The following is an 8915-nucleotide window of genomic DNA, read 5'->3' as shown; positions in this document are numbered from 1 at the left end:
TAATGTCAGGCATGTGGATGATGTAGCCAGTCAGCTGGAGCTGATCAAACGTGGTCAATACATTGGTGCTGAGGATGTTGGCAGTGCACAAGTTCTGTACCACCACACAACTTAAAATGTGGCATTCAGTTCACTGACGACACCCAGCTCTACCTCACCATCACTTCTCTCACCCACCCCCTTTAGTCTCTCTCTAATTTACCAGTTCCTTGTCTGATATCCAAGGTAAGAACATAAGAACTAGGAGCAGGAGTAGGCCATCTGGCCCCTCGAGCCTGCCCTGCCATTCAATAAGATCATGGCTGATCTGTCGTGGACTCAGCTCCACTTACCTGCCCATTCACCACAACCCTTAATTCCTTTACTGTTCAAAAATTAATTCTTGCCTTAAAATATTCAATGAGGTAGCCTCAACTACTTCACTGGGCAGGGAATTCCATAAATTCACAACCCTTTGCGTGAAGCAGTTCATCCTCAACTCAGGCCTAAATCTGCTCCCCTTTGTTTTGAGGCCATGCCCCCTAGTTCTGCCATTGGAAACAACTTCCCTGTTTCTATCTTATTCCCTTCATAATCTTATATGTTTCTATAAGATCTCCCCTCATTCTTCTGAATTCCAGTGAGTATCGCCCCAGTCTACTCAGTGTCTCCTCATAAGCCGGCCCTCTCAACTCCGGAATCTCCTCTGCACCATCTTTCTCAAGTAAGGAGACCAAAACTGTACACAGTATTCCAGGTGTGGCCTCACCAGCACCTTATACACCTGCAACATAACCTCACTGTTTTTAAACTCCATCCCTCTAGCAATGAATATTACCTGCTGCACCTGCAAACCAACTCCTTGTGATTCTTGCACAAAGACACCCAGGTTCCTCTGCACAGCAGAATGTTGCAATTTTTATCATTTAAATAATAGTCCATTTTGCTGTTATTCCTACCAAAATGGATGACCTCATATTTACCAACATTGTACTCCATCTGCCAGACCCTCGCCCAGTCACTTAGGTTATCTATATTCCTTTGCAGATTTTCAGCGTCTTCTGCACACTTTGCTCTTCCACCCATCTTAGTGTCATCTGCGAATTTTAAATTTTGGTCCCCAACTCCAAACCATCTATGTAAATCGTAAACAATGGTGGTCCCAACACTGATCCCTGAGGCACACCACAAGTCACTGATCGCCAACCAGAAAAACACCCATTTACCCCCACTCTTTGATTGATTGAATATAAAAGTAGGGAGGTCTTGCTGCAGCTGTATAGGGCATTGGTGAGGCCGCAGCTAGAGTACTGTGTGCAGTTTTGGGCGCCGCACCTTCGCAAAGATATTTTGGCCTTGGAGGGAGTGCAGAGGAGGTTTACTAGGCTGATACCGGAGTTGAGGGGGTTGAGCTATGAGGAGAGGCTGAATAAACTCCAACGAGTACAAGCCTAGTTTAGAAGAATGAGGGGAGATCTCATTGAGACGTATAAGATGATGAATGGGATGGATAGGATAGAGGTGGAGAGACTCTTCCCGCTCAAAAAAGACACTAGGACTAGGGGGCACAGCCTCAAGATAAAGGGGGGGCGGTTTAGAACGGAGTTGAGGAGGAACTTCTTCACTCAAAGGGTGGTGAATCTCTGGAATTCTCTGCCCGTTGAAGTGGTGGAGGCTGCCTCGCTAAATATTTTTAAGACGCGGGTTGATGGGTTTTTGATAAGAGAGGGGATTAAGGGTTATGGGGAGAGGGCGGGAATGTGGAACTGAGCCACGACAGATCAGCCATGATCTTATTGAATGGCGGGGCAGGCTCGAAGGGCCAGATGGCCTACTCCTGCTCCTATTTCTTATGTTCTTATGCTCTCTTTCTGTTAATTAAGAAGACATTCGCTGCAACTAAATGTTGGGAAGACTTTGTCTCCCATTTCTGCCACAACTTCCATTCCATTGCCACCATCCAAGGCCAATGAGGTAGGTTTTAAGGAGCGTCTTAAAAAGAGATGGAGATGTGAGAACAGCAGACAGTCGCAGCCTCAGTCTTGGCTCATTTGATCGCACTCTGAGTCACAAGGATCTGGGTTCAAATTCCATTCCTTGGCTCAAGCACAAACATCCAGGCTGACGCTCCATTGCAGTACAGAGGAATGGCTGTACTGTCAGAGATGCTATCTTTTGGATGAGACATTAAACTTAAGACTTCATCTGTGTGTGCAGGTGGATGGAATGGATTGTGTGTCACCCTATGTTCTGGCAATATTTACTACTGCGAATGTCACAAAAAGCATTCTCTGTTCATTTTCACTATTTGTGGATGTTTTCTCTGTGCAAATTGGTGGCTGTATTTTCTTTAAAAGTGGTGTGAGGGCTCCAGCAGTTGTGAAAGATACTCCATAAATGCACATTCTCTTTCCCCAGTATCTAATCTGACCTCCAGTTAAGTTTCCAACTCCCTACCCTCTGCACCACCAAGACCACCTACTTCCTTCTCCATAATATCCCCCATTCCAACCTCAACCCCATTTCTGTTAAAGCTCTCAGCATCTAGACTCAACTATTCCAATGTTCTACATAAGAACATAAGAAATAGGAGCAGGAGTAGGCCATCTAGCCCTTCGAGCCTGCCCCACCATTCAATAAGATCATGGCTGATCTGTCACTGCTCAGTTCCACTTTCCCGCCCTCTCCCCATAACCCTTAATCCCCTCTCTTATCAAAAACCCATCAACCCGCGTCTTAAAAATATTTAGCGAGGTAGCCTCCACCACTTCAACGGGCAGAGAATTCCAGAGATTCACCACCCTTTGAGTGAAGAAGTTCCTCCTCAACTCCGTTCTAAACCGCCCCCCTTTTATCTTGAGGCTGTGCCCCCTAGTCCTACTGTCTTTTTTTTTGAGCGGGAAGAGTCTCTCCACCTCTATCCTATCCATCCCATTCATCATCTTATACGTCTCAATGAGATCTCGATCGGCCATCTCCCAATTTCTACCCTCTGTCAATTCTAGCTCGTCCCAAACAAGAGAGTGAGGGTGCCGGCACCTCGGGGTGAGTGAGGGTGTCAGTGAATCAGGGTGATTTCTTGAAGTTGAGTGAGGAAGCATCTCAGACTGACTAAGGAATCAAATTCATATTTGCCCAATATCTTAAAGCTAATGGTTATTTCTTGTCATTTAGGTCCCGGTTAATTTGGACATGGGCTGTAATGTCACACTCTTCATTTTAGTCCACAGTCATTCCTCCTGTTATCAACTGTCTCTTCAGCACAGTGTTGGTGTGCTGGGCACCACATCCTTCCACACTAAACTCAGTAGTGTGCCAATGATCATTGGATCATTGCAAAACTGGATGTTTTAGCAGTTGGAGCCCTGGTCAATGTTTCTCCCTTTGCAACACCATTAGTTTATTAGCCTTATAGCTGTTGGCAAAACTGTACCAGCATTACTGACACAGTGGTTCGCACTGCTGCCTCACAGTGGCAGGGAGCCAGGTTTGATTCTGGTCTGGGGTGAATGTGTGGAGTTTGCATGTTCTCCCCGTGTCTGTGCAAGTTTCTTCAGGATGCTCTGGTTTCCTCCCACAGTCCAAAGACGTGCAGGTTAGATGGATTGGCCATGTGAAATACACAGGGTTACAGGAATGATGGTGTGGGAGGCAGGGGATGGTGGTAGTAACAAGGGTGAAGATGCTCTCTGAGTTGGTGCAGACTCAATGGGCCAAATGGCCCATAAGAAAAAGGTTACGTAGAGTCATTTGCGTAGCAATGTTGCAGGCTTCAAGTGTTCATTGTTCAGGGAGAATCTAGAGAATGCAAGTGTTTTAAGAAGTGTCAACAGGAATCCCTGGTGAGCGGACAGGGCCCTGAAAGATGTGTTGCAGGTTAGTGTTCAACTGGAAGCGGGTGAAAGACAGGCTCATAGACACCAGCTGCTCTTCAAAATCTCAGCCAAATGGTCTTCATGGGTGAGCGTAGGCAGCCACTGTTATCCACGTAAAATAACAGGATTCATCCTGAGTTCCTGAATGAAGGCCTTCACACTTGACCAATATGGGAACAGGAAGTGACCATTTATTCTCTCAAACCTTTCATTCTGTGTTCCTCTTAAAGCATAAACATTTCAATTAATGCATTTCTTGATTTAAATTGCGGGGAATAAAACGCTACTCTGTGGAAACTCCATTTTGGAAGACAGGTGTAGATGTTGGCCATTCAATCCTTCGAGGCTGCTCCACCAATCAATAAGGCCATAGCTGACCTGATTCTAATCTCAACTCCACTTTCCAGACTACCCCATTATCCTTTCACCCCTTGTTTATGAATAATCTATCTACCTTTATCTTAAAAGGCCACGGCAGAAGCAGAGTCATCAAATATTTTAAGGTAACCTTTTACAAGGTCCCGCATGGGAGGTTAGTTAGGAAGGGTCAGTCGCTAGGTATATATGGAGAGGTAGTAAATTGGATTAGACATTGGCTCAATGGAAGAAGCCAGAGAGTGGTAGCAGAGAATTGCTTCTCTGAGTGGAGGCCTGTGACTAGTGGTGTGCCACAGGGATCAGTGCTGGGTCCATTGTTGTTTGTCATCGATATCAACGATCTGGATGATAAATGTGATAAATTGGATCAGCAAATCTACTGATGATACAAAGATTGGAGGTGTAGTGGACAATGAGGAATGTTTTCAAAGCTTGCAGAGGGATTTGGACCAGCTAGAAAAATGGGCTGAAAAATGGCACATGGAGTTTAATGCATAAGATAATGCATGAGCTCTTAGGCTGATTGGTATAACAAATTGTCCCTATTCTCCCCTTAATCTGGTTTCCAATGGGGGTACCATAAGCATAGACATGGGTCAAGGGTGGAGGAGGAAAAGCACATTGTTAAAATGGTGTGGGCTCGTTGGGCCGAAGGGCCTGTTTCCCGTGCTGTGTTGTTCTTTGTTCCGACAAGTGTGAGGTATTGCACTTTGGAAGGATAAACCAAGGTAGAACACATATGGTAAATGGTAGGATACTGAAAAGTGCAGTAGAACAGAGGGATCTGGGAATACAGATACATAATTCCCTGAAAGTGGCATCACAGGTAGACAGGGTTGTAAAGAGTGATTTATAAAGGTCAATGTTCCAAAAGCAAAGTATTGAGTATAAGAGTTGGAATGTTATGGTGAGGTTGTATAAGACATTGGTGAGGCTGAATTTAGAGTATTGTGTGCAGTTTTGGTCACCTAATTGCAGGAAGGACTTTAATAAGGTTGAAAGAGTGCAGAGAAGGTTTACAAGGATGTTACTGGGACTTGAGAAACTGAGTTACAGAGAAAGGTTGAATAGGTTAGGACTTTATTCCCTGGAGCGTAGAAGAATGAGGGGAGATTTGATCAAGGTGTATAAAATTATGATGGGTACAGATAGAGCGAATGCAAGCAGGCTTTTTCCACTGAGGCTAGGGGAGAAAAAAACTAGAAGACATGGGTTAAGGGTGAAGGGTAAAAAGTTTAAAGGGAATATTTGGGGAGGGGGGAGTCTTCACACAGCGAGTGGTGGGAGTGTGGAATGAGCTGCCAGATGAAGTGGTAAATGCGGGCTCACTTTTAACATTGAAGAAAAACTTGGATGAGTTCATGGATGAGAGAGGTGTGGAGGGATATGGTCCAAATGCAGGTCAGTGGGACAAAGCAGAATAATGGTTCAGCACAGACAAAAAGGGCCAAAAGGCTTGTTTCTGAGCTGTAGAGTTCTATGGTTCTATGGTAGAGAATTCCAAAGACTCACAACCCTCAAAGAAAAAATTTCTAATTTGTGTCCTTACTTTATAATGGTGAGGCTTAGTTCTAGATTCTCGCACAAGAGGAAACAGTCTCCCCTCATCTACCATGTCAATACCTCTCTGAACTGGGATGACAGTGGATAGGCAATGGCAAACATTCAAGGAAGGCAGCGAATGGGATGCTGGCCTTCATAGCGAGGGGGATTGAATATAAAAGTAGGGAGGTCTTGCTGCGGCTGTATAGGGCATTGGTGAGGCCGCAGCTGGAGTACTGTGTGCAGTTTTGGTCGCTGCACTTACGCAAGGATATTTTGGCCTTGGAGGGAGTGCAGAGGAGGTTTACTAGGCTGATGCCAGAGATGAGGGGGTTGAACTATGAGGAGAGGCTGAATAAACTAGGCTTGTACTCGTTAGAGTTTAGAAGAATGAGGGGAGATCTCATTGAGACGTATAAGATGATGAATGGGATGGATAGGATAGAGGTGGAGAGGCTCTTCCTGCTCAGAAAGGACAGTAGGACTAGAGGGCACAGCCTCAAGATAAAGGGGGGGCGGTTTAGAACGGAGTTGAGGAGGAACTTCTTCACTCAAAGGGTGGTGAATCTCTGGAATTCTCTGCCCGTTGAAGTGGTGGAGGCTGCCTCGCTAAATATTTTTAAGACGCGGGTTGATAGGTTTTTGATAGGCAAGGGGATTAAGGGTTATGGGGAGAGGGCGGGAATGTGGAACTGAGCCACGACAGATCAGCCATGATCTTATTGAATGGCGGGGCAGGCTCGAAGGGCTAGATGGCCTACTCCTGCTCCTATTTCTTATGTGGAAACTGCAGCAACTCTTTATTCCTGTCTGGCACAAAAGCAAAATGGGTAAGAAAGCCAAATCTGTGGCTTATGAAGGAAATTAGAGAGAGTATCTGATCTAAGAAAAATAATAGGTCTGAGGATGGGGAGCAGTTTAGAATTCAGCAAAGAAGGACCAAGGGATTGACTAAGGGGAAAATACAGTACGAAAGTAAGCTTGCAGGGAACATAAAGACTGACACTGAGAGTTTCTATAGATACATGAAGAGAAAGAGGTTAAAGACAAACGTAAGGCCCCTATAGACAGAAAAGGGGGAATGTATAATAGGAGACAAAGAAATGGCCCAGCAACTGAATACATAATTTGGTTCCGTGTTCACAAAAGAGGATACAAATATGATACCAGAAATGTTGGAGAATGCAAGATTTAGTGAGAGGGAAGAACTGAGGGAGATCAATGTTGGAGAAATGGAGCTGGGAAAATTGTTGGGATTGAAGGCGGATAAATCCCCAGGGCCTGATAATCGGCATTCCAGGGTACTTAAGTGGCTTGAGCAATAGTGGATGCATTGGTGGTCATCTTCCAGGATTCTATAGACTCTTGAACAGTCCCTGCAGATTGGAGGGTAATGAATGTCATTCCAATATTCAACAAGGGAGATAGAGAGAAAACAGAGAATTATAGACCAGGAAACTTAACATCGGTCATGGGGAAAATTCTCAAATCCATTATCAAGGACTTTATAGCAGAGCATTTAAAAAGCAGTGGCAGGATCAGACAGAGTCAGCATGGATTTCTGAAGGGGAAATCATGCTTGACAAATCTGTTGTAATTCTTTGAAGATGTAACTTGTAGAGTTGACAAGGGGGAACCAGTCAATGTGGTATATTTGGACTTTCAGATAACGTTTGACAAAATCCTTTAGAAGCGATTATCGTGCAAGATTAAAGCGCATGGGAGTGGGGGAGGTGTATTGAGATGGATAGAAAACTGGTTGGCAGAGAGAAACAAAGAGTAGGAATCAATGGATGCTTTTCAAATTGGCAGGCAGTAACTAGTGGGATCGGTGCTATTCACAACATATATTAATGATTTGGATGAGGGAACAAAATATAACATCTCAAAGTTTGCAGATGATACCAAGTTGGGTGGGAGGGTGAACTGTAACGAGGATGCAGAGATTCTTCAGAATGATCTGGGCAGTTGGGTGAGTGGGCAAATCAATGGCAGATGCAGTATAATTTGAATAAATGTGAGGTTATTCACTTTGGAAGAAAAACAAGGCAGTACATTACTACCTGAATGGCTATAAACAAAGAGAGGAATGTGCAGCAGGACCTGGGTGTCCTTATGCACCAGTTACTGAAAGTAAGTATGCAGGTGCAGCAGGTGGTAAAGAAGGCAAATGGCATGTTGGCCTTCATTGCGAAAGGTTGAGAGTACAGGAGCAGGGATGTTGTTGTTGCAATTAGACAGGACCTTGGTGAGGCCACACCTGGAGTACTGTGTGCCGTTTTAGTCTCCTTTTCTGAGGAAGGAAGTTCTTGTTCTCGACGGAGTGCAGCAAAGATTTACCAGGCTGATTCCTGGGGTGGCAGGACTGATGTATGAGGAGATTGACAAGGTCAGGATTGTTTTTGCTGGAGTTCAGACAAATGAGGGGGATCTCATAGAGGCTTATAAAATTCTAACAGGTCTAGACAGGATAGATGCAGGGAGGATGTTCCCGATGGTGGGGAGTCCAGAATCTAGAGTCACAGTCTGAGGATTCAGGATAGACCATTTAGGATAGAGGTGAGGAGACATTTCTTCACCCAAAGAATAGTGAGCCTGTGGAATTCATTGGCACAGGAATTATTTGATGCCAAAACATTGAATGCATTCAAAAGGCGTCTGGATATAGCACTTGGGGCAAACAGGATCAAAGGTTATAGGAAAAAAGCAGATTCGGCTATTGAGTTAGATGATCAGCCATGATCAAGAAGAATGGCAGGGCAGGCTTGAGGGCCAAATGGCCTCCTCCTGTCTTCTGTTTCTATCACAATAAATCCTTTTTAAACATGCAGTGTACTCCAGGTACCTCATGTTTCCCCATCACTATCCTTGTTGAGATCAGCTGTACAATAACCAGAGATGAAATCAGGAATAAACACTGCAGATGCTGGAAATAAACAGAAAATGCAGGAAAATTTCACCTGTGGAGACAGAAGTCAAAGGGTGAGATTTTCCAGTCCCACCAGCCCTGAGACTGGAAATTCCTGTCTCGGGTCAATGGACCTTTCCTGCCCCCGATGATTCCCTCAGTAGAAAATTTACCAAATGCTGAGTCTGTATGACTCTTTTTCAGAGCTAAGACTAGGAAAAAATGTGTTGGAT

This window comes from Carcharhinus amblyrhynchos, chromosome 7, assembly GCF_965287045.1.
Source record: "Carcharhinus amblyrhynchos chromosome 7, sCarAmb.v2.hapA, whole genome shotgun sequence".
Taxonomy (NCBI): Eukaryota; Metazoa; Chordata; class Chondrichthyes; order Carcharhiniformes; family Carcharhinidae; genus Carcharhinus; species Carcharhinus amblyrhynchos.
The sequence above is the reverse complement of the archived record's forward strand: the minus strand, read 5'-3'. Positions refer to the sequence as shown.